This window comes from Malurus melanocephalus, unplaced genomic scaffold (genome assembly GCF_030028575.1).
Source record: "Malurus melanocephalus ecotype Western Australia unplaced genomic scaffold, MMel_1.1 scaffold_79, whole genome shotgun sequence".
NCBI classification, from domain to species: domain Eukaryota; kingdom Metazoa; phylum Chordata; class Aves; order Passeriformes; family Maluridae; genus Malurus; species Malurus melanocephalus.
Genome location: NW_026623311.1, coordinates 373872 through 398226, shown reverse-complemented (window position 1 = coordinate 398226; position 24355 = coordinate 373872). Strand labels below are relative to the sequence as shown.

At 42.7% G+C, this 24355-nt stretch overlaps 1 protein-coding gene across 9 annotated transcripts in view; it reads right to left on the bottom strand.

Annotated features, from left to right (window-relative positions):
- The window catches only part of ATXN1 (ataxin 1), a 214704-nt gene that overhangs the window by 76555 nt on the left and 113794 nt on the right, over positions 1 to 24355 (bottom strand). For 7 of the 9 annotated variants that reach the window (XM_057367445.1, XM_057367447.1, XM_057367449.1 and 4 more), the window contains one exon: positions 6614 to 6737. The gene's annotated coding sequence lies outside the window, so the exon portion shown is untranslated. Of the gene's footprint in view, positions 1 to 6613; positions 6738 to 21107; positions 21228 to 21747; positions 21771 to 24355 lie in introns of those variants that run through there. The other 2 variants (XM_057367454.1, XM_057367453.1) reach the window with 2 other exon arrangements.

The following is a 24355-nucleotide window of genomic DNA, read 5'->3' as shown; positions in this document are numbered from 1 at the left end:
AAATGTACCTCCATATGGGAAGCCAACCCACATTTTTCCCAAATTCTTTCAACTGATGGAGCTTCTGTAATGCTTTAGCAGGATTCACTGCAGTCCAAATGTTGGAAGTGAAACAAAGGGAATTTATGTATTACTACCCCAATTCTGAGTAATGATTGCCTGGCACAGAAAACCACAAATAATGTTCCTCCCCTCATCTAATGCAGCCCTCACTGCCCAAACAGATTTCTTCTATTACTAGTGCAATAACCTGGCAATAAATTGCACTAGTGCAATAAACTTTATTTGCTATAATGGGGAGAGCTTTTCTTTTATTTAAAGAGCTGCCAGGAAAACTCATCAGAAATAAATAAAAATCAGTATCCCCAGTTTCCTTAGTCKGTCTCTAGTTCTGACACCTCAACAGGAAAAGGAGCTAAAGGCAATCTTATCAACTTGCTTATCTTCTTCCTCTTGACCTTTGTACCATCAGGTGCCTTTGACACATTCATCAGTGTCTGTACCTGGAAACAGCAAAGCTGATTAACTACAAGAAACACAAAACTCACTGAGAAGGAACACTGATAGCACCAATACAGCCAGTTTGAGTAAAAGTGTCTGATATTCCTTCCCAAAATATGCATCCAGGGTTAATAAGCCTGGCAAGCTACAAACAAACCTGAAATAAATATGAATGAACAAGTTGTTTAGAATAGYATTCTGCTACAAAGGGCTCATGATTCCTTTTAACTAAGCTACCACTATCAGCAGCCTTTCCTTTTGAATGAACACTGCCAACAGAAAATGGAAAAAAATCTCCTCTCTAGGAGAGCTTAATTTATATTCTCTTCTTGCTGCTGCTGCCAGAAAACATTATTAGCTCTGAGAAATGCACTGGCATGTTATGAGATACTGTTAAGGTCACCATAGGCACAGCAAACCAGCTCACCAGTGATCACAGCAACATAAGAAAGCACAAGTGAAGCACAAGAGAGCATAAGAGAAGCAGAAGAAATATTCTCACAGGCATGAGACACCTGTGTTTTGTTCAGGTTCACCCCAGACTCAACTTGCAAACAGTAGGGCAGCTTTCACACCATGCTGTAAACCTGTGCAGGCTGGGCTTGGTTCCCAATGCTTCTTGGTTCCACTGGAAGTCTGTTGGACGAAGCAGTGTTGCCAGCAAGGACAAGGAATTTCTCCAGCTGACAGCACCAACTCAAAGACAAGCAACCATAAGCTACAGAGCTGAACTACAGGAGATGTTTTTTGTGGTCTCACACTACTATTGTAATCATTAACAAAGCCATTATTCACCTGCCTGCCTTGCTGCATTTACTCGCTCCAATGCACTGTGCACTAGTACTGCCTGGACTTCTCTAATGCCAAATCATGAAATAAAGCTGACAGCAAAAAGCTGGGGCAGCAGTTGAAGTGACTGCCAAAGAGAAATCTGTTTGCTTAGGCAAAAGCTGTTCTCAGTCCAAACATGGGAGTCATAATCTTACAGCCATTTGCTTGGAAGACAATGAAGGGAAGGCAGAACAGACTGGGAAACTACAGCTTGCTATGGTGGAGAAGAGAACAATCTTTGTGCCCAGATTTCTTTGCTCTGCAGGGTAAGTTTTACAAAGCTGACAACCGGTTGCAACATGTAGTGGCCCCAGGCATCAGGCATGCCTATCAAAGACTTGGATTTCAGCCCTGAAGAAATTATAGCTTCTCACTTCTCTGGAACCTATAYAGGCCAAGAAGAAAGCAAGAGAGTAATGAGTGACCTAACTAAAAATTATTTTAATACATGGACTGCAAACTATAAGCCATAAACTTAGGAGTGTGGGGAGAAGTGGGAGGAGATGTGGAGAAGAAAACATCATGTATTGACAGGAACACCACAGCCACAGATGACAAAAGAGAACCATCTGGGGCTGCTACAACAGCAAATCCATCTACTGGAGTGGGTAGGGGCTTAGCACACTGAATGTAAAGTATGAGTCCAGCAGATAAACCCTGGAGACAAAAGAAGAAGCTCAGCAGYTCAGTCTGGAAAAGATAAGAGGGGAAAAGACAGGTTAGGAARTCATGAACTGAGGAGCCAGCCAGCAGGAATGTAGAGAAGAGAAAGGCAAATCCAAGGAAGCCGCACAGATGTGGATAAAAAGGCACGTGGTCCTGTGGAGCACTGGTGGCTCACAGCATCATCACCTCATGTCCTTCTGCARGACTTGGAGCCACCCTGCCCACCTCTACTGGGTGGCAGGTGCAAGCAGGCACAGCCCAGCTCTCACCTGCTGTCCTTAGGTGTCCAAACACTGACCATACAGGGAATTCCACACCAACAAACCAGCTCAGCTGCTGCCAGTGCCAAGGCCAGTTTGCCACCCWTGCAGTCTGAGGATATGGTGCTTAAAGGCCAGGAGAGGGGCTGAGCTGACCTGATGCATAGAAACGCCTGCCGCCACCCACTCTGTGTCTTCACAGACACACTCGCCCTGTGGGATTTCTCCAACGTCAATTTTAATTCAGTGTTCAACAGCTGAAGTAAGGTGCCAAACTGAAGGCCCAAAGTTATGGTCAGAGACGTTTTCTGAAGCCCCACAAGAGACTCAAACTGTTTTCAGCTTCCTCTCCCAAACAACAGCCTTGAGCTGTTCTTGCCTGGCTGCCGGAAGCCTGTGACATGAAATAAAAGCCAGGAAATATGACTTTCTGAATAAACATTTATTTGGTGAGAAATACTTCTGATTTTTTGGCAGAGAAATGGCAGAAACCTGAAGCCCTATGTATAGCATGCCTGCAAAGAGCAATTACTATTTAAAGGGAAGCTGCAGCTGAATGGAGCTCTTAATGAAGAATAATGCCTAGGAATAAATTACTGCTTTTTCTGAGAGACATTTCTCAAATTAAAGTGATTCTTCACTTTTTCCCCTCTCACTATAAATACTGAGTGGCCTGTACTGGGCTGTTGTTTGGAAGAACAGACACACGCAGCTCTGCTCTTTTCTCGGCAGCCTGGTAATTTTCACAGAAAACCATGAAGTGATTTAGCATACAGAGACCGAAGCGACACAAAAGCAAAGACATCCAGAAACATTAAGTCTGCATGTGTCAAAGCTTCCCGTCGCTCTTCCAAGCTGYGTACAGCTCAGAACAGAAACCAGGCATCACTTCCAGCCACACCACAAACCCGGCGTTGAGGCTCCAGGCGTGGGAGACGGCCACTTGCAGAACACTGCTGYGAAAGGCTTGCTAACCTTGCATTTCCATCCCTTGCACAAGCCTCCTCCCCGAGGGGCTGCCGCAGTGGCAGGATAGAGAAGGTGATGCTCTGGGGAGAGGGYGTGCCTGGGCTGCAGCCAGCCTGGCCAGGAGGCTCAGGAAGCAGCACTGACATCAGCTCCAGGAGCCGTCGCCCCTAGACCCGTCACAGCTCCRTATGCCAGGAAAAACAGCCGGCAGCCAGAGGGGGAGTACACAGGAGATATGACCCAGGGTAAAGGAAGCAAGGAGGGCCAAGAACAGGGAAAGAAGGCAGGCAGCTCAAAAATGGGTGGAACTGGGGCTAAGCCATGCATGACCAYGGTCCTCCAAGACCCTCTCCAGAGTCAGTCCTTACAGCAGCAAGTTCCCACKGAAGGCAAGGCATAGAAAGCCTGTCTGGGCTAGAAGTGGGGATGTTTATTATTCTGACATCTGCAGTTTACCCAAAATAACTGTTATAGATATAAGATCAAATTTATAGATAAACACATTTCTGTTACTGACACATACTGGACTTATGAGATTTATTTTCCATTTCCCACAAACCAGAGGTTTTCACAAAAGCACAGGTTTTCACAAAAGCACAGAAAAATAAAATAGTTTGAAGAAATGCCTGTGACTGAGGAACATGAAGAGTTTATTCACTGCTCCTGTTAGAATGCGTTTGTGCTTGTGTGGCTAGCACTCCAAAAAAGCTGTGGCATATGTTTTCAGGATGGAAAAAAAAAAAACCTCAGGATACCCAAATCCTACCAGAAAATTACAAAACCGTATGTTGGAATACAGAAGGTACCCTTCAGTTAAGAGCAAAGGAGCTCTGTCTTGCTTCATTTTCACCCTTGCTAAAATAAATGTTCCTCCGTAACAAACCCTCCTGACATGCCTTTTTCTCTCCCCAGAAGTGGAATATGGACCTGATTTGTAAAAGCACTGCTATTCCAGAAATGCGTTTCATCCAAATGAAGACAGCAGTAAAAAGGAAGTGAGAAATTTGTACTGTTTAGTAAACAGACAGTTTCTAGGTGGATACAAGACACTGGTCCCAATTTACTGCACCCCTCCCTTCTCACACCCCCCTTCCTCTGAAATTTGCCTGGGTGGCAGGAGGAGGCAGCAGAAGGGAAGAGAACAGCTACTGCTTGCAGTGGGAAAGGTGTGATCATTTTCCTCACATCTTAACATGACAACAYCCTGCAAACAGGGGAGAGAGCAATACTTTTCAGTAAAATTGCTGTGTGCCAGCATTTTCTTYCAGGAGAAACACTGTACCTTCCTCATCTCTGGCATTCTTGTCTCCCCAAGAATTTAAAGAGAAGAGGAGGAGTCCGGCTGACTGCCTCCTTGCAGCACTGTCCTCCAAGCAGAAGCCAGGTGACAAAACACACTCTCAAGGAACTGCTAAAAAGCTCTCCATCACTTACAAATGACTCCTCAAAAGGAACCAGTCTTGGGTGTCAGGGTAAGAGCCACTCTCAAGAACACTTTTTTCCATCCATACCTGGTGAGAGCTTTTTCTGCACAAACCCAGGCCTCCTGAGTGTAATTCAGGGGTTTGGCACCACACTAGCAGAATATCACACTGTGCTTTAAGTGGGTTGATTTTAAACCCATTAGGGCAGAACAGAATKTAATGATCACACTGACAGCATCTTCAACAGATACTTCATCCCCTGTAATGGCTGATGATTGCCTCCTTCAGTTTACCTGGCTGATCTGGCACACCACACAGCATTCCACGGGGAATGCTCTTCTTCAGGTGAGGTGATGCTGCTGTTGCAATCAGAGGAGGTGATTGCAACATCTTGAACAAATATCTCCTGTTATCCAAACAGTTCTGCATGCTAGGGCAGTTTTTGTTTATTAGTATTGTTATTGTTATTATTATTTTAGTATTGTTATTATTGTTATTATTATTATTTAGGGCTGTCCTCTTCTGCTCTAGGATGCCAGCATGCAAAGAAAGCTCTTGTGGTTTTAAAGAAGTCTTTCCAAGTGTGGGAATAAGTTGATACAGCCACATCTGCTCAGGTACATGGACAATGAGAAACTCCAGGTCTCAGAGGCCCCTTATTCATCTTAACAAGCTACTAGCTTGGCAGTTTAGTGGTAACTAGTAAGTAACAATTCCAAATGTCGGCTTTGTTAACTATTTCACTGCGGATCAAAGCAGCCTGGAAAGGCAAGAGATGATGAAAAATTTGCAGCGTCTTCTCTAATATTTATTTTGCAACTGGTTCTTGGGAAAGCAGCACTGCTTAGAGTCTGTCTCAATCTGCTTCCTGAAGCCTGAACCCAAAGTGAAAAGCAGAGCAAAGGAGGGCATCCAACTTTGAGGAAGCTAGAAGGCATGCCCAGCAATCAGAAAATCTATTTATATTTACCACATTAATGGAAAGTGCATGAACTAGTTTGCTCAAACTGGAAGAATCTGCAGCTTTATCACTATTAACATCCTGAAGGACCACTGTATACTTCGAGCRTAAGAATTTGAATATTAACTTGCCTAACTTGGGAATCCCCATGGTTCATTCTTAAGAAAAATATAAGGATTATTCCAAAACCTGGCAAGCAGAGAAGTCTTGTTTTCCTCTTTTTGTGAGAATGTGTACATTTGATCGGCATGTTTGCCCATTTCAACCCAGAAAAACAGTGGGCTTCATAAGAAAAACAATGGACATAAAAATATTTATGCCTTCTCTTTAGTCATCCCTCATGGGAACATTTTCTTGTATTAATACTGCAGCTGAATCAAGGTCTCAGTTGAGTGACTGTGCTTCCCTCTGAAAGGTGTGTTACGCCAGTTTCCACGAACACAAACTTCCAAGAGTAGCATTTGTACTGGAATTACTCAAACTAATACAACAAACTGACCAAGAGTTTGGAATACCAGGCAGAAATAACTACATTTGCATTCCTCTAATTTGAAAACGGCCGCATAATACCAACCATTGTATAAGTATGCATAAAACTCCTGAATCTGACCTTTAGATTGATGAACTGTTACCCATAGTATTTTTCTTCTTGTTAGGCTACACATTCACATGGCCTTTCAATATTTAACTAAAAAACAATAGAAATATGTTATTGCTAACATATAGCAATATGTTATATAGCAATATGACAAATAATTGTAGCAGTCCAAGGAAAAGAAATCCACCATCTTTCCTTAGATAACACTATCTGCCCTTAAACCCATAAAAAGAAAGAGAAAAAAAAAGTAAGAGGGACAGAAATTCAAGTCTATCTTTTCAGCCCCACCCAAACACAACTGCCTTTGGTGTTCATCACAGAGAAGAGACCAAACACCACAGGGCAGATACAGCCTCCCAAAAGACACAATTGGAAGTATTTGTTATCACAGCTAGGAACTCACAACATTCACTGTGTTCTTCTTCAAGGAATTCTGGATTATCCTTTAGCATGAAGATTTTTCAGAAGCCGCTGGATTGTTCACGGGTCCTCACTGGCTTTCCTCTTTCAAATAAAGTAAGATGGAGCTGTAGAACAAAAGCAAAACCAAATAAGAAAGGAAAGCAAGGAATAAAAAAGGGAAAATCCATAGTGCTGTTTAACAAACAGACAATTGACTCCGACATCTCCTTGAAGCAAYTACATTTATAATGAGCTCCCAGGATGAAGAGTCCAGTACAGGGTGAGTGTACTGCAAACGTTGATCAAGGATAGGAAGAGTCATTTGCCCTATGCATATTATTACAAAATATTAAAACCCAGTTCAGAGTTGCTGAATTAATTTAATTAATTAACTGATTTAAATAATTCTGTTGCTGAAACAAGAGAAAGAAAAAACTACTTGAGAGCTGCTGTTTAGAAAAGTGTCTGCAAATAAAGTCCACAATGTGTAGAGAGATCCACACAGGAAGATTTTCGTTCTCAATGAACTCCTCTAGGGGAATGCAGACACCTATCTACTTCCATGGTTATCTGCAATACTTTAACAGAGGAATAYTGAAACCAAGAATATACACACACTCTTCCTGTTCCTTAGTAGGAAGTATTTTTCATGTTTGAGATTTTTAATATTGTGTGGTTCTTTCCTTAATTTTTTTGACAAAATTTCTTTGTGGACCAACTCTGAATTTTTTTACTGACTATACAAGGTATCAGCCTATCCCCAGCCTTTTTACTGGGGTCTGAGGAAGTTGCTGGGCTCCATTTTTATGTGAATCCCACAAAGAACATTTAAAATAGAGCATGTATTTCCACAGGCCCCAAATGGAACATTTTTTTCCTTGAGCCAGGTTCCCATGGTATACTTGTACTTCCTGAATTCTTAGTTTCACTTTGGGCCACAAACCTTTTCTGCCTCCTTAATGTAAGGCTCCTTAAATATCTCACATGTAATTTCAGGATTTGTGCACATGGATCCCACCCTATCAGCCTTATGGTGGAATCTGTGTCCTCAAACCAAAAACGTGCAAAAAAAAGGACAAAAAGACAAAAGTCTATACCTTATACAGTGAAAGCTCTCTTCGCTTGCTGGAAGAAACAAGGCAATCTAGGAAATTATTAGTTTGACCTATCTTAAGCATCTGCTTTGGGACAGAATGAAAAACTCTCTAGAAAGGTCTGGTTCTCTCCATAAAGTAAGTCTAGACACTGAGCTCAGATTAGATGGCTACAGATGAATGCAGATGAATCTCACATTACGCAAAGGCAGGAAACAAGTCAGACACATGGGCAAGTGCAGTTCATGGGTGAAGAGCAGAAGGAAGGCAATGCAATGATAAAAAGTTGCTATTCAAAAGAAGTCTATACCTATGACGGTTTTAGTGCAACATACGAAGCAACAACAACAAAGTCTTACAACGCCCAAGACAGTATCTGCCCAGCTGATCCAGCTTTGGAGCAAGACTACTCCTGGATTTACTGGCTAAAGCGAAGCCCTCATGGAGCAGTGTCTGTGAACCAGCATCCAGCTGGCTGAGACWCTGTCAGGCACCTGTCAATGATGATGATGATGGTGACCACTGGTCTCAAGTTAAATGTGTCTTTGTACTCTTCCTGGGGAACTGCAGCAATGCAAGATGCCTGTTACAAAAAGCATCTCAGTTTCAGAAACAGTAGTTTCTGAAGAACTACAATTCCTGTGTGACAAAGGCACTGCGGACTCAAGAGCCTTCAGACATCCAGTCCTGGCTACACTTCCAGGTCCTTGGTCAACAGCTTCTCTCCTCTTCTTAATTGGGACTCTGCTGCTTATCTAACAGAAACAGACCATCAAGATTTTTCATTTTAGAAAGCAGACCAAAGAGAGAAAAATAACCCAAAGCTATTATTTAAAAAACGCTTGAAACCTTGTTTAAATCCAAATTTATTTTCAAGCCGTTTATTTTTTCTCTCAATTACATGAATCCCACAATTGAAAAACTCCACCTGAGCTCAAAATACTCAAACTATTTTGTGTCTAAGTGTAAAAACGAAACATTTCAGCATTTGCAAATTATTTATGGTTTCTTTCCCCCAATAATTTGGCAACCGTAAAAGCTGCAATTTTTAATTTTTATGTCTTGTCATTTAGCATTCAGGGGAACCTGAAAAAGGAGTCCAAATAACTATGAGATAATATTTAACATTTCCAGCAAAAATAAATGGCTTCCAACTATTTTTTAGTAAGAGCAGGGAAGTTTATTCCTTGCAAGCTCCTGCTTGCACAGCCTCCTGTGAGCCTCCCTGGAGAGTCAGTTGTATGTAACCCTGGGGGACCCACCACACTACGTGACTAAGTCTTTCCACCAACTTCAACAAGTGGGATTAGGATTTTGGTTCTATTTTGGTTTGATTGCCCAAAACAGGGCTTTGATCGCTGAATCAGGAGTGAGCCTTGATTGCTGAATTAGGAGTGAGGCTGCTTGCTAGCAATGCAGTGATCTTGCTGCCAGCCTGGAATGTGTCTTGCACACCCCTGCCAGAGTGGGGACACAGGAACAGGCCCCAAGCAGCACCCGTGCAATATGGTGCAGTGGTGGTACTCGGGCAGATTCCTTCTCCATGCACTCTCATTTCACGGGAAAGATGACGTGAAGGAAGGTAGCCTACACCTCAGGCAAAAAAAGGGGCAAGAAACCTCGTATTTACCACAGGGTGCCTTTGTACCATGCACACAGCCAGTTACTATGGAGCAGATAATGCACTATAAATTCACAAGCTAGTTTGATTTGCCACAACTTGCTCACTTGACCCTACCCAGAGGCACTTCATTCTGTGAGAGGCAAGGCACGTCTGCCTGCAAATGTTCCCAGGCACCTTTATGCTTAAGATTTAAAGACAAAATTCAGGATGCACAGAAAGATGCTGCTTCTTGAAGCACAATCCTCACCTGAAGAGCAGAGCGCTCAGTCCCTAATTGGGACAATCTTTTTGCTATGCAGATCTGATGGGCTGTGATGACATGCTTTTCGTGGAACATACAAAACAGTGGTAACTTGGAGGAAGCAGCAGAGAAAGCTGGTTTGCAGTACAATTAGGTCTTAACCACACTTTGAGACTGAAGTTTCAACATGATCAACAAATCATTATCACATACACGGTTACCGATCACATCTCCACTATAAATGGGAAGCGTTACCAAGGAAGCTGTTTTTCATGGTCCCACAGCATTATGGTTACTCAAATATCACAGCATAGCTCTGCCATTGAGTGCTAAAAAGGATACTGTGCTGACAGATTAGAAGTGTAATTGAGATGTGAACAGATCTCAAATCAAAGAACATGGAACCACTTCTTGGGAGTATTTTGAGACTAAAATTGGACCCCAGGGCAATCAACAAATAAGAACTGTAGTACAAGCAAGCAGCTGCAAATTGGCAAAACCTGAAAACCAGAAGTTGGCTACATGAAATATCCTGTATTTATTCCAAGAAAAGGTCATGCTCTCCCATCTTGCTTTGAAGATCAGGCAGTGAGAGATTACTGTTTTACTAGTCCTTTCATGCAGGTTTTTAATTGTCATCCCTTGCTCTCTTGCATGACATCATTTGGTTTTCCTAATTCACAAATCAGCATAAGCTAATAAAACTGTTTAAGAGCTGGCAGCCTTGTCCCCAAGTTGTTTCGTTGTTCACTATTATCCCACAACTAATCCTTCAACTCAAATAAAACCGTAATTCATTTCCTGCTTTATGCTCCCTCTGCATGAAATAGCTTCAGACAGGTTCAATCTTGCCACACCGCAAATGGGAAAGGCGAGGTTTTATCTTCCTGGAGTGTGCGTGATTTCAATTACCTAATGTGCGTATCATCTATCATATCAGGAAAAAACTTCTAAATAATTTTCAATAGGTTTAGCTGACTTTACACAAGGATAAAAGATTCTGGAAATTTTAAAAAGCAAATAAAAAAAAATAAACCCCAAGAAATAAAACAAAAACCACAAACCAACCAAGAATTTACCATCTTTTAGATTTCAAGTTAATAAAAGCTTGTCTACACCAGCTATGCCAAACTTTGCCCATCTGAAAATCTTCTGACATTCTATCTAGTGTACAAAGGCTGCTGCTGATGTTCTGCTAGTGTAAAAATTACTTAAATCCCAATTATGCCAACTTTACTGCTATGGTGAAGCAATATCACCTTAGGACAAAAGAGGTTTTGTTTGCTTAAAACAGGCAGGCATCATTCTGGTTTCTGTTTGGCACCCATTCCTCATCAGAAGCTCGATCCTCTACAGCTCTGTCACGTAAACAAACATTTCCCATGGTGTTGCATATGATCTGCAGTGAAATGCCCAGCTTCACAAGGTGTTACACCCACTTTGTGCAGGGTGAATAACTGTATCTGGGTGCATGGGAACAGTAAATCAAGATGTCAGCACTTTGCATATCCTACAGGTCCTAAACCAGAAAAACAGCGTAGAGATCACAGGGTTCAGACAAGGAAGCAATCCATGCTGCCTCACAATTTGTAGCAGAGGGAAGAACATCTATGTGACCCTCCCCAGCTCTGTGAACATGGGACATCCCAGCCCAGCACATCTTTGCTATGTGAAAACCATTTCCAGCCTGAGTGCTGACTCAGAGGGAAAATGCAGGACGGGAACATCTATCTGCAAACAGTACTCAGCCGGGACAAGCACAAGGGGCTGAAAGGGCAAGGCTGCAGCTCACACCCTCCAGTGCAGGAACCAGCACTGAAGGTGGCCACTGATTCTGCACAACTAACATTAGCTGCGAGTCATCTAGAAATCGGTGTCCTGAGATATAATCTAAAAACCATTATTCATCGTTGCTTCACCCACAGCAGGTTTTTTGCACAATTTAAGGCTCAGTTTAAGGCTTAAATTTGCACAATTTAAACCATCCCTCCTTTTAGCATCAGCCCATCCAAACAGACGGAGAGTTTACAGCCTTACTCACCAGACTCATCTGCCCTTCCAAACCTCTTCATCTGGAAACTATGGAAGCAACTTTGCTCCCGAGTCATCTCCACTGCCCTTGTTACCTATTCCCTAACCTCAACACTTCAAACGAGTGATGGGAAAACAGATGAAGGTTCATCACTACAGTCGTACTCAGGAAAAAATGCAGAACAGCTCAAACTCACACTCTCCACTTACGTAATGCCGAAACACAAATCTGGCTAGGACCTCAGAGACATCACTTTTACACAAGTAAGAGCAATCACAACAATACTCCGTTATTTGTACTTCACTAATATCCAGTTTTTCAAAAAAGACTTGAGGTTAGCCTGTGCTTAGCCTCGTGTTTTCTTGCCCATCTTAGTTTTTAAGTTTCATGTGATTTTCCCCCAGAAAAAGTGAAGCATAAGGTATTAAAAGAGTACATCAGGTGGTGGGCTGTCAGTGCAACACACAATGCCACTAGGTGAAAAAAACCTAAGAGGAGCTTGTCTAGGTTGTTTTGTAGAAGTAGCAACAGTGCAGACGTGTAAGGAGAAAAATACTTCACAAATGCCTCCTATAAGATTCCAATGATGTAATTTTTAGTAAAAATCCATCACCTTATTCAGATCAGCACTCCCATTTACCACTTTTTCATGGCTATCAAAACAGGAATATTGGGTGGAGGGTGTGGAATTTCAACACAGATCTACATTTCTCTTAAGATGCCAGTTTTCTTCATTCTCATGCAGAGCTTTAAAGTAAAAGCAAYTCTATTGCCTGCATGTTTGTAACACTCATTTCTACAGGTCTTTTGAGCAGAAGAGATTGAGAAAAGAATGCAAATGGTCCCTAATAATTCAGGCTGAGAGCCAGTAATGTTGAACAGATATAAGCAATAAAAATACCCACTTTGCATGCTTCTGTTATATACATGGCATAAATATTTCTCTTTTCCTTTTATGGAAGCTATTATGCAAAAAAATGCAGCTCAGCCCTGAGTGGAGACAATGAGCCTCCTGCATATTTGAAGAACTGCAGCACCCTACTAACTTGCTATAGATCAGAACAAGCTCAAGGGCCTTCACTACACGTGCAGACACCTCTCACATGATGGCCACAGCTCTCCTGCAAAGGTGGTGTTTGGAAGGGGAATCCAAATGCTGTGAGTCACAAAGCATAGCAGCACCAAAAGAAATGGCTGAGATTCTGTTTCATTGCAGTATTTTAAGTAGCCAGAGACAAAACCTGTTGAAGAAGATTGTTAATGCTACAACCTACAGAACCAGAGAAGAGGCTTGATCACTGGTGGCAGCAGTAATTCCAGCAAATGCCCACAGTACCAGCTCCCAGGGCCAGTAAGATTTGAGTTTGGGCTGTGGCCTTTGCCTCACTGAGCTCAGCCACAGGTGCCCACAGCTATTCATCTGCTACTTACACAACCTTTTCAGGGACCAGCTTCCCCACCTCCTGTAATGGTGCAGCACGCTGGGGTAAAGAGGAATTACTTACACCAGCTGCCAGGCTGGAGGGACATGCACTGGCGCAGGCACAAACAATGCCACCATGTGAGCTTCGCTTCCTTAGGAAGCCAGCCCAGAACGCACCCTTAACCTTGTCCCCGCTTCCAGAGCCGCCACGTCTTCTACACTGCTGTGCAATGTGAAACATGGAGCTGGAAAACAAAGGCTCTATTGACTAACTTTTTCGCAGGATTAAGATGACTATGCTGGCTTACAACAAAGATTTAAACGATTTCGACACTGAGTGCTAAGTAACAGGAACATGGCTTGGCAGTAATTCCAGAGATTACCTGTTGAAACATTAATGAAAAACGTCTTTTGATGTGGGCTGCTTTATGTGGTGCAAAAGGCAGTGCTGTAATTATGCATTTCCTTTCTATGAATGTAGTATTTAACAGTAAAACATTACTGGGGGAGTGTGCACGTGTATGTTTGTGCATTTGTGTGTGTGCCTGTATATGTGTGCGTGTGTGTCACAGGAAATACTCCACAGCTGAGCCTGCGATTTACCAGGGTGGCTGCACGTAGTAAATCTGCACAGGGGAACTCAGCCTTTTCATTCATCTGCACCAAGCACAGGGCTAAAACAATTGCCACACTTAAGACAAATGTCAGCGTGAGTCATACCAGCCGAAGTGCAAACATGTTTGCTGTCGGGTGAGTCACAATATCACATCCTGAATTCACAAATATTCCTATTAATAATAATTTCCAAAATTGTTGCATTTCTTTAATACAATGCAATTTTAAGTATGATGCCAAATCTATAAAGACTTTCCTGACTACAAAGAAAACATTTTTCCTCCTCTTTCCTTTTGCTTTTTACTGTACATAYCTACCTACAGTAGTAGGTTGTTCTGTGGTAACTGAAGTGGTAATTGCATTGATTCAGTTATGAAAATGCAAGCATGGCTCAAAATGAGTCCAAATCAGAAACAAACCCCTATCCCGTCAAAAAAAAGGTAACTATATATATGTATGTATTTGTATATATATAGCAGTAGGACYTTTCACTTACTGTAAATGCTTTCTAAATCCTTCTTGATGCTGTAATTCTGACAAGCTTTAGCATGTTCAGCATTCAGAGAAAAGGAACGTCATGGTGGCATGAGACACAGACCAGCTGAGAAAAGGGGTGAGAAATGCTGGAAAAGTGGTGAGAGGTGAGGGCAGCACCCTGCATGTGAGCAAGGACGGACTGTGTTTGCACTGTGATCAACAGTGCATGCACCACCAGCTAAAGCCTTAATACAGTGTGCAGAGATCACTCCTCCCCACAAATATGAACATACCTGGTAACAAAATTAATGCACTGTAATAATTGGCAATGATTATCCATGACTGCCTCTAATTCAGGAAAGCATCTGAATTAGAAGTTATGCAAGTGCCTTTTGAAATAGGGCTGAACTCAAGGATATGACCAAATTTATGCAGGAGAGTGCTGATAAAAATGTGTGTCGTCTCTGTGAGCAAGGGGAAAAAAGCGTTTTGTGTAAGGTTTGGGGGGTGTTTCTAACTCGATTTTCAGCTGGGAATTTATTCTCATCTTACATGAAAGGGAATTCATACACATACAAATCTCCTTACATCAAATCAAGACAGTCTCGCTTTCTTCTAATTGTTTTGTGGGATAATGACTCAGAAGTTCATTTCTGTTATCTTTCTCAAGCAAAATAAAGGGCCTTTTAGAAAAATTTCATTGCTAAAACAATGAAATTCTCCTGGGAACGACTTCGTTATGGAAATCAAGTGACAGTTGCTTTTATCTAGCCATGCAGCAAGTCTGCTTTTATAAAAGGCATTCTATGCACGAAGTACAGTGAGTAGGAGGACATGAAAATGTTATTTTTAAACCAGATTTCAGCGTTCCTCCCATACAGATTTCCTGGAATAATAACAGCAACAAAAATAATGATAATTAATAATGCCAAAAAAGGAGTATCATCTTAAAGGTGAGTGGCRTGTGAGAAAGCAAATTGTAGCTAAGGACTTGTAAGATTTAGGGACAAATGTAAGGTTCTTTCAAATAAACTGGTATTGTGCCATGAATTTCACAGGGTTTGAGATTTGCCCCCTAAATTTCATACTGCAATTTTTTTACAAAAAAGGCAATAAATTAACATTATGTGCAGCATATGCCACATGTCTACCATTTGTTTTCTTGCAGCAATTGTTATTTTCAGAAACACCACTGAACAAGAAGTTAACTGTGGAGCTGATGCTATCACTCTGTTTGGATAAGTGACCATGGCTGCCAGATTTTAGAGTCAAGGAAGAAATGGAAAAAAACCCGAAAAAATCCAGGGCCAAGCTATGTTTTCAAATGCAACAACAACAAAGGTATGATGCCAACTTTGACGCAAAGCTTAGAAGAAGACACTGGAAAGATCCTTTTCTGCTTTGCTCTCCTGTCTCTCAGGACACTCACAGAGCAAAGATGTTGAATTAACACATACAGAGGGAGTGCGGATCAAATGCTTCCTCTCTACTAGGAGTACACTGTCTCCAGTATGCTTGGAGTGCAATTTTCCGAGTGCAGAAGTTAGCCCTGGTTACCAGAAGACTGTTATTCAATTGTGCTATCATCTCACACTGGTAATTAGAAAAAGCGTCCACATTTCACACTTGATGAAAATGAACGAGAGTGAGAAGGCGCTGACAAAATGCCCAGGATGCGGAGGTGCAACGTGAAACCTGCTGGAGTGCTGGCACTTGGAGTAACCCCACCACTTCCCATTTCCATGGGAAGCCCCCATTTCCTGTGAAATCAGAGTGAGCCAGAGAAATCACATGCACTGTCTGTTCCTCTCTTACACTGGGCAGCTCGAACACATGTAGTCTGGCATTGACTCATGCTGAAAACTTGGGAGCACCCCCAACACACGTGCCTGCACACAACCTCCTGCTCCCACACACCCTTCTCATCCCCTGGCTCATACTGCTGCCATGAGGTACCAACCTTGTCCAAGTGACTTTCATCCGTGTTTTTAATCCAGTGCAAATCCCTCAACAGCAGCAGAATGAAAYGTGGAGGAACCAGAAGCCTTGGAAAGCTACCAACCCAGTGAAAAAATTGCCACCTAACTAATCAGGTATGGTCTGTTTCTGAAAGCAATTATTTAAGGACCATTCAGGGCTTGTTTGRAGGCACTTCCACTCTCTCACTCTCCTACAAGATGAATTTTCATGTCATTAACCTTTATTTGCCATTTAAATAGTAAAATGTAATTCTATTGAACCACAGAATTACAACTGGTATTTTGATCACCTCCATCTGCTTAACAGGAAATGTGCAGTGGTAGGAGAGAAAAAATTCCAGAGGTAGGACTGGAATAAGTTAGCACTGTTTTCCTTTTCTGTCCATTGCTTGCTGCCAAACATGCTTGCTACTGGTCACTTGCCTCACTCACTGCCAGCAAGTGCTCAGCTGGGCACACCACCAATATTTAACCATCAATAAAATTAAATCGTAATAATGCTTTGCACTCTTTTACGGTTTTACATACTTGTTGTGGGTTAAGGTTTCTCCTTTTGTCTCCTTTCTTGGGGAATTTTTCTTTCCCATTTTGTTGCTGGGATACACTGATTGCCAGGTCATCCTTTTGATGGCTGGGCGATTGGTGAAAACAAGGATCTCCCTGGGCACTCCTCCTGCCTAGCAGTTTTTTTTATCCCTCTCCTTGGAGAGAGGAAGTTCTCGCAAGAGTTTTGGGCTCGGGGAGGGTGTGTGTATGTGTGTGGGGCGGGGGGTAGCTTCACTTCCTGCCCTGCTTGGCTCGGGGGAGGATGGTGGACCTGCTGCCTGCAGGGGAGAGCTTGCCTGCTGAGGAGCCCAGCATCTCCGGTCGTTGGTTCCTGTTTGCTGCACTGTGATCTTCTGCCCCTGTGACTTGCCTGGGATCCTTGAGATTCCAGCTGCGGTGGTCGAGTTCTGCTGCATCCTGTCTGCAGCCGCGGGATTCTGCTCATCTCTTTGCTCATCCGGCCATTCTGGGTTCCCTTGCTGTCCAGAGGAGCACTGAGATTGGCGTTTTCCGCTGTGAGTTTGCAGAGGAACTTTTTCTCCATTCAYCTCTGCCGGTTTGTGTCCACCATTGGCCACTAGGAGATCTGAACCAGCCGGGACCCGCGCCACAGCGCCCCCTGCAGCCACCCGGCAATCATCGCACCCGCCCTGCCCAGCCAGGAGCCAACAGCGCCCCTGCYGACTGGGACTGTAACTGCACCAAAGGGGAGGGTGTGTCTGTGTGAGGCTGTCATTGGGTTTGTGGCTGGGTTGGTTGTTGCTATCGTCATTGTTACTTGTTTCACCTTGTTATACATACTGACATTCCCTTTTACCCATATTCTTGCCTGAAAGCCCGTGATTTTCAAAGCTGTAATAATTTGGATGGGGGGGGGGGGACGGGACGGGACATGTCCACCGCTCCAAGGGGGGGTCCCTACCTTCATTGGCAAGCACCTGTCTTTCAAACCAAGACAATACCACAAACACTGTTAAAAAAATTAACTGCACACTCTGTAACACCCCTGCAAGGTAATTTGAGTATTGTTATTCATACCTTATGCAAAACAGATGGGGTAATTGACCTGCCCAAAGCTATGCAACACAGGTGTTCCTGTTTCCTGGTTCTCTCTCTCTATGCCAACAGAGCAATTTCAGCCTTTTCTGAAATTTAGAGTTCTCTCTTCATTTCCATGTCTTCTGCTGCTGAAGGAAAGGAGGGAGCAGGTCTCTGCACCCAACAGAATGTGGTACCTAGGTGATGTGAGGAGTGGTTTCTGGCTGCACTGCTGGAAACACCGGGACCAGAATCAATGTGACTACAGCACTCCTGTTTGCACCTCCCTATGATATGCGAGGGGGAGCTGCAGAAAATTATTTGATCTATATTTGGTCTACAATAATTTACCCATAATTTGGTAAAAGGCACTTTACAAGCCTGTTTCACAAGACTACCAAGTTTTAGCTTCTCTGGATGATTTCTAGTACTGCAAGGAGGACAGCAGAGGACTCAGCAGTGTACCACACACTGCTCCTCATACTCCCTCTCTCTTCCCCTCAACGGCAAAAGGAGTAGGACTAAACAAATAATGGTTTCATCCCAGATAAATGGCAGCAAGGCAGGAGCAGTGCCCACTGCCTGCTCCCGTGAGCTGAAGTCACCCCTGCTGACCATCACATGGCAGAAAAGGCCCCACTGGGCTTGCCTAGCCAGCACTGTGTATTAGATGGACCTGAACTGTTTAACCATCTCTTTGAGGTGAAAACCCTCACATGTCACAGGCTGGACAACAGACTAATGTAGTCAGAGATCCTGTTACAAYACCAGCTGTTCATCCTGCACCACCACCACCAGGACAATGTAGGTAAGACTCAACCATGGTTACTATGTTAGAAATTAAGTGGGTTTTACCTGTAAAAGATCTGCACTTTTACATGCAGTGACATTACAAGCAGAAACCTCAACTACTAGCATTGTGGATGCAATTATCCTAGTTAAAAAAAGGGCTTTTACTGGCAAAGCTCATCCCAGTTCACAAACCAAGTAAGCYCTACCTTTGATCAAAGCAGTTAAGACTGGAAAAGCACTTGAGCATGCTGATCGGCTCCCAAGTTAGGACAAGGCTTAAGTAGAGGGGTTTATCTCTCATAGCCTCTCACTTTTAACCACGTTTGGTTGGGTCGGGGCCAACTTGGTGTAAACAGATCCTCAGCCCGAGCTGCAGGTTTTGATTGCCCTGAAACTGTAGCTCAAGACAAAGCCTCTTTAGCTATCACACGTAAGAGCACTGCCACCCCTGCAGATCAGCAGATGAGCTCTGTAGTTTAAGTGGATTAGCTGTGCTGAACAACCCTGCTACATCAAGTCCTCCTGTCCAGCACTCAAGCTTCAGTCAGCAGTGATCTTTTTTACAGCTGCTCCTGGAAGTTTTGCTGAAGAGGACACAGCTGAACTAAGGACAAGCTTATGCTGCCCCAGAGAAAGACAAGCTTAGAGGTTGGGCTCGATGGGCATCTCAAAGGTCTCAGTGAGCCAGCAGAGTTCTTGAAGATCACCCACTCCCACAGCCTCTCTGGCACCAGAGTTTGGGGTTGGCTTTCCACTACATCRTGTGACTGGGATGAAAAATATAAGCCTAAAACACCATCTTGCCTTGACATCTCATGCAAAATCCTCAGCAGTGGCACACAGTAGAGCAGTGCATAAACCACCACAGTCTAACAGGATGCCCTGCTTATACCACCTCTCTTAGTCTGGGAGGAGTAGCCTCTGCCATGTCTTAGCAGTCACAAATATTGGCTCCAGTAAACTTCACGATTTCCCAGGTACACCATATCCTTCTCCCAGCCACTCCTCCCAAGGCAGCCAGCAGAAGTGACGCAGAACATAGCAAAATTAGTGTTAAATTGTAACAGTGTGGGGGAATGTGGCAATGCATGGAAAACATCTTTGACCAACAGGCAATTAGCAGCGAGCCTAAATGCAGCAGCAGAAGGGAGTGGTTTCCTAACAAAACAAGCCTTGTTAGAGGAAAATAAAAAAAAAAGAAAAAGAAAAAGAAAAGAAAAAGCCAAACCACCCTAAAACTTGCTTTCCTCAAAAAAGCAGCATTCTCAAGAGATTGAAATCATGTGGAAAAAAAATACCTCTGTGAAGTTTTCTGTAAAGATTATTCTTTACAGACACATTTGGCAGCCCTTTTTGCTCTCTCTCCTAATGCTATTGAGTATAACTATGTTAAGTCAATAAGCAAAGCCACTCAAAGGGGTTTTTTTTGAGGTTTTCTAGGCCAAGAGAGGAAGCAGCGTGATAGGAAAGTTTTCAGAAGTGGGAGTTGTGCCTGCCTTGCTTCTAATTGTAGTGAAACTGTCAACCTCTGTGTTGTGTTTCAAGACTTTACACTTCAAAATCCTTCCCTCTGTGCTTTGAATTGCTATATTTTTAAGCTAACTACTTCTAGAAGTGCTGTTTAAGAAATGACATCTTCAACCACATTTAATGTTGAGAATAAATCTGAATTTGCAAAGTCTCATTGGGTCCCTGCAAAAGTGCATATTTTTTTATCRTACTTGACAGCCAATCTCTTGGAAAGTATCTGTGCAGAAATTCAGTTTAAATTACTTCATATCAAGACATTTAAGAGAAAATGGGGGCTTTGCTATGTGTTAGAAATAATTATGTTCTTTTTATTGTAGATAAAAAACCCACCAACATTCAAGCAGCAAACAGCTTCAAAACCAATTAATAACCTTACAACCTGAAATCCTACCTGTGTGCAGGCACGGATTAATTGTATTTCAGAATGATCTCCAAACACACGTGGCTAAAACAACTGAACTGGGCAGACTTGCTTTCTCCCTTGTAAACCAACAAAAGTGAAAGCAGGTCCAGGTACTAYGTGGAGAATTACACGCACTCACTGCCTTTGGAAGGATTTTCTCTGCCTCTTGATCCCTAAACTCTGGGAATCACTCCATCAATGCCAGAATGGTAAACTGGTAGATAAACCAGTGTGTTAAATTTCTCTTCAATGTCCAAACTCAATCAAGCAAGGAGACAGATACCTGCCAAACTGCAGGGAGCTGAGGGAACCTTGTGCTTTCCAAGTGACCCTGCGCACATTTGAATTTCAGGATAATTAGGAGGCCACTCACCTGTCATGAAAAAAAAGAATATTCACGTTGCTTCAGCTTTAATGATTTTAAAATATGGAAGATCATTTCAGGAGAGTAAAGGCAGATTCAGTAATGCTCAGGTGTATTTACATTCAGTGTGGCAAAACTAATTCAGGGTAAAGGTTTACTGCTAAATACTTGGGTAGACAGAGAACAGGCAAGGAGGCAGCTCAGAACATGCAGGCTCAGAGTCAGCTCAGTCAGGAGCTGTTTTCCACCAAGCACAACCATGCTCAGCAAAAGAAAGCACCAAAAATTATTCCAGCTCCCAAGTGATGCTTCCACCAAGCAGAAAATTATACTGTACCTTGTGTGGCTTAACACCTTTGAAGTATTATCTCGAGGTCTGTCAAAGCTGTTCCAGATGCTAGGTTTCAATTTAAGCCCATCTATTTTTCATATCATTCTCCCAGACTGCCATCTCCCCGGTTTAAAGGAGGACAGCACACTACTCAACCCTGAGAATAAAGCTCCTACCATTGCTTGGGAATGACTCCCTTTCATAGTACTTGGAAATCACACTGACCACTTTGGAAGGAAGTCCCACCCCACTCTTTGCTCACTGCATGACGGCTGCTTGGCTGGGCCAGGCTGAGGTGCTACAAACAAAGCTCCCATATTGGCACTGTTTATTTCTGCACTTGGGAAGGAGGGCTATGTGGCCAGGCCTCTGCACTTTGCTCATCACCATTGCTTCATGCCTTGGATATGATTCCTCTCATCTCTTCCCAAGCTAACAGAAAAATCCCTTAACCAGACAGGAGCAATGATGGCAAAGAACCTTCTACTCCAAAATCCAGAACCAGTTCAGGCAAGAACTGAGGAAATACGGCTATGTCACATGCGAAACAGCTGAGCTATTGCAAACAACAGCAACCCGTTTGACTTAACCAGAAAGTGCCCAACCCAATACTAGTTTCCAAGTGGAAAGGCTGCCCTCCACTTACCATGCAGAGCTGGATCACGTTCTCAAATATCTCGTCTGCCACAGCAGTCCAGCAAACATTGCCATCTAATCATTCTGACAGTACACAAATCCCTTCCTGGCTTGCCACAAGGTGAGCACAAAGTTTTTGCTAATCTTACATTTATATCATCATGTGAATCATCCCACATCATCATCCTTTAATGGAATTAAACTCCATTAAAGAGTTAATGGAAGAAAGAACGCCCTTACCATGTGCTTCACTCAAGGGTAAGTGGACTGGCCAGCTACCAAAGCAGATTGTTAAAGACTGCACTGAGCTCCTGTTTTTTTTCCCTCGACTGCAATAAATGTAAGAACTGAATGTGGACATGAATGTAAACCTAGACCATATCTGCTGATAAAGCAATGTCTTTGTACTTGCACAACTGCCATGAGCTGTACACAAAATACTTAAATTTCATGAATTCTCCTACATTCAAAAGCTGACCTGCAGTTTGCCTGAGGCAGCTGATGTGAACTGCATGCTCAGCAGAATTGCACATTAAAGACATTAGGAAACAGATTATAATACAAAATCAGGTTGCTAGGAAAGTGAATCATCTGAGCAACTGTTAATGCTCAAACTATGCTGGGCACACTTTACCATACCAGATTAAAACACAGCTCTGATGGTTCTCTTCTGAAAGGCGGCCTAACAGGTAACAGGTTCATGTTATTTGCCCCTTTCATCACAGCATGAACAAAATTGGTGCTTTCAGAATTCTGTCTTATTCCACTACTAAACTTTTCTTTTTAATTAATTGAAGCTACTCTGCTATTTGAAGATTTCTACCTTCCCACAATTGCATTAATAGCTTGGAGCAGAGTGTACATGCATATTATATGCATATCATTTCTCCCCAAATATCTCCCAGGGAACTTCAGTTGCACATCTTTGCCATATGTGTTCATGTTCCATCTCATAAGATAACTTCAATATAGTACTCTAAGTCTAACTTATTTCTTGGTAAGATATTCCACCTAGCATTCATACCTGTCAGACATGGATTGTGGAATTCCCTTGGTTAAGTATTACCAAATCATTTTAAGGTTTCTCCACAGTCAGGTATAAGCAGCTATGCAGGACTCCATCTCTAGACAGTTTCATTTTGAATGTTATAAATTACCTAGGGCCAACCTATTTCCATGGTGGTTCATGCCCTACTCTGCTGTAACCTTCTATATGGAAAACAATTCAGGGGCCCATCTGCCCCAAAGCCACTTGTCTCCTGTTTTAGATTCCTTCCTATTTCAAGTGTACCATAACTGATCTATAGGCATGAAATCCACTAKGGAATGTGACTAGTGACCCTTTCTATGGTTTGTATTGATGTGATTATTTACATGATCATTATTAACAACAGGAAAGTATTTTAATTTACACTACTAGCAAATTCAATTTTCACATCTGTTATCAACAGAAYCATGTCTACAAATAGATGTTTATTCTCACATGCTGGGCTTGGAGACACAAAACATGATGTATTTCTTAGCTGTCTCCATGGCATCTATACTAATACTGCAATCTCAAATTAAACAGAAGTCTGTGGTAACCCAGCCCGTTTTCAGTTATCCAATACCTTTCTAGTTCATTAATAGCTTAATTAAAGAAAAAAAACCCRATTTTTAAAAAGCTTATGATAAAAATCCATACCCAGATTTCAAAGACCTAACAGTGCTGGAAGGTGCACAGTAGATCGTGCTCAGAGTACTTAATGCAAAAATATCAATCAAGAATTTTTGGTGCTTCCACTCAGGGTCACTCAAATCTGTGATTCATATAGAGAGCCATCACTAGCAACAAGAAGAAAAAAGTCTCTCTGCAACAAAAATGTAAAAACTACAGCTGGATCTTTGGGTTGAGAAGTACAGCAATTCTGCACAGGAATTGCACACACCCCATCTACTGGCTTTTCAGAAGACTGAGAATTTTAACAGAGGCAAGGCAAGTTTACCTTGCATTGGAATTATTTCCCGAGCAATGCCTGTGAGGATAGTGCTTATGAAGGTACAGGAGACAATCACCTATCCCAGGAGAGACACAAAGCAATCCAGAGCTGACAAAACCGTTCAGAGCCGACAATGGTAGAAATACAGAACATAGACTAAAAAAAGTAACCCGAGTCATCACAGCACCTCGTACATTGCGACAGAAACCTAATAAAGAAACAGAGAAAATGATCCAGCTGAAAAAAGTGTTGGGTGTGCTGAGTACAAGCTGCGAGGCCTGCCTTGCTGCCCTTAAGAGCAGGGGCAGGGGTAATGTCCAGCAGAACAGATGAAGGCAGCAGACATGCACCCACAGCACAGACTGGTCAGCGCTGCTGTTGTGCCACCTCGAGCTGKTGCAGCACCAGCGAGCACAGGCATTGTAATTTTTAATTCAAGATGGTTGCATGCCACACGGTTAGAAGAATTCACAACAAATTTCAGTTACTGAATCAGAAATGGAACTCAAGTTACGCTCTGTCAATCAGGACATCTGACCACGGCAAATCGAAGAATCTGCTCAGCTCTGCTGAAAGCTTCCCAAAGCCAGTGCAATCTTCTGCACCTTTAGTAGTCTGCAATGCTTTTACTGCAGATGG